This window comes from Dromiciops gliroides, chromosome 2 (assembly GCF_019393635.1).
Source record: "Dromiciops gliroides isolate mDroGli1 chromosome 2, mDroGli1.pri, whole genome shotgun sequence".
Classification (NCBI taxonomy): domain Eukaryota; kingdom Metazoa; phylum Chordata; class Mammalia; order Microbiotheria; family Microbiotheriidae; genus Dromiciops; species Dromiciops gliroides.
Genome location: NC_057862.1, coordinates 510,381,339 through 510,383,602, shown reverse-complemented (window position 1 = coordinate 510,383,602; position 2,264 = coordinate 510,381,339). Strand labels below are relative to the sequence as shown.

General features: G+C 42.2%; 1 pseudogene; it reads left to right on the top strand.

Annotated features, from left to right (window-relative positions):
- The first annotated feature begins 335 nt into the window (after positions 1-335).
- LOC122739213 lies at positions 336-1,691 on the top strand (annotated as a pseudogene).
- Positions 1,692-2,264: the final 573 nt, after the last annotated feature.

The window sequence follows — 2,264 nt, the reverse complement described above, 5'->3', positions numbered from 1 at the left end:
GAACTCGGATCTCCCTGACTACTAAGTCTAGCACTTTATCTCATATGCCACCTACACTGCCTAAATGAGGTGCCCATATGCATTGATGGATAGAGTTTCCATAAAAGTAGTTCCTTAGACTGATGAAGCTACAGGTACTCAACAACAACAATTAAAAAATTAATAAATATAACAACCAACTACTTTTAAATGAAAAAAATGCTCTTTATTTTCAAACTGAAGAATATTTAATTTCCTTATCTAACTTTGCATGAATAATTTTTAAGATTGGTTAGTCCAGTCCTCAGCCTCTGTTCTCTGAATCCTGGGGATGAAACTCCATCCAGAAACTCAACATGTCTATTCTCAAGATCCAAGCAAGGGAGATCTTCCACTCACCTGGAAACCCCACTATTAAAGTTTATCTCTACACTGCAAAAGTCTGCTGTGTCCAGTGGTAGTTCTACTGACATCCATGGAGCCCTGGAGTTCTGAAACAATGATAAAACCTGCTACATGGGGAAAGGTGTCTCAAAAGGGGTTGAGCACATGAATAAAACTATTACCCTGACCCTGGTTAACAAGAAACTGAATGTTGTGGAGCAGAAGATTGACAACTTGATTACTGAGAATGACAGCACCCAGAAAAAATATAAATTTGGTGCAAATGCCATCTTGGGAGTGTCTCTGGCTGTTTGTAAGGCCGGAGCTGCTGAGAGAGGTGTTTCCCTCTTCAGGCATACTGTTGACCTCGCAGGCAATGATGAAGTCGTCCTGCCAGTTCCAGCCTTCAATGTGATCAGTGGTGGCTTCTATGCCAGTGATAAACTGGCCATGCAGGAATTCATGATCTTTCCAGTTGGTGCAGCAAACTTCAAGGAGGCCATGCACATTGGAGCTGAGGTCTACCACAACCTCAAGAGCATAATTAAGCAGAAAAAGGACAGGACACCACCAACATAGGGGATGAGGGTGGCTTTGCTCCTAATGTACTGGAGAATAAGGAAGATCTGGAGCTGCTAAAAATGCTATTGGTAAGGTTGGCTATACTGATAAGGTTGCAATTGGCATGAATGTGGCTGCCTCAGAATTCTTCTGATCTGGGAAATACAACTTGGACTTCAAGTCACCTGATGATGCCAACAGATACATCTCCCCTTTTGAACTTGGGGACTTCTATAAAAACTTCATCAAGGACTATCCAGTGGTGTCTAGTAAAGATCTCTTTCATCAAGATGATTGGGAAGCTTGGAAGAATTTCACTGCTCTTGCTGGTATCCAGGAGGTAGGGGATGATCTCACCATGACCAATCCCAAGTTCATTGAAAAGGCTGTGAGTGAGAAAGTCTGCAAATGCCTCCTACCCAATGTAAACCAGATTGTCTCTCTAACTAAATCTCTCAAGGTGTGCAAGCTAACCCAGTCCAGTGGGTGGGGAGTAATGATGTCTCATCATTCTGGGGAGACTGAAGATACCTTCATTTGCAGACCTGGTGGTGGGTCTCTGCACTGGGCAAATCAAGACTGGTGCCCCCTGCTGATATGAGCATCTGGACAAGTATAACCAAATTATCAGAATTGAGAAAGAGCTGGGCAGCAAGGCTAAATTTGCTAGAAGGAACTTTAGAAACCCCCAGGGCCAAGTAAGCTGGTCAGGAAGCCTCAAACCCCCAAGCACCAGTCTTCTCCAAAGAAGTCTGCTCCTGTCCTAAGAATGGGCAGCTCCAAGTACTAAACCACTTTCCATTGTGGCAGGGGCCTTTGCTGTTTTACTTTCCTTCTCCCCTCTACTTTTTTGTAATGTTCTCACTGCTTCATTAGGACCATCTTATCAAAGACTGTACTTCATCATCTGGTGCTCTGTTGGAAATATCTCATCTTGTGACTAGCTCCAATGATCTGTTCTTACCCCCACCCCCTGTGTTGATGTGTGGAACCATTTACTTGTGGTATAGCACCAATGTGCCCACAGGCCAGATTCTTAGTGGCTTCTATGTGCAGAATAAACATATTCAGTAACTCACTGGAAAAAAATTGGTTAATGCAAAGATGCTACATATGTCAAGAAAATAAATATTTGGTGTATGATTTTGTGTTGTTTAAAATTTAAATTGTGGTTTCTAATCTGCCCCCCCCAGTCTTGGGGTGAAGCTGGCTAAAATCACTGATAAATTCAGCAAGAGTTTAGGCTTTTAAAGATTTATTAACATATATATTATAAGTTAGTGATGAGAGAGAGATTGAGAACAGATTCCTTATAGCATGGAAATCCTAGCTCAGATCTA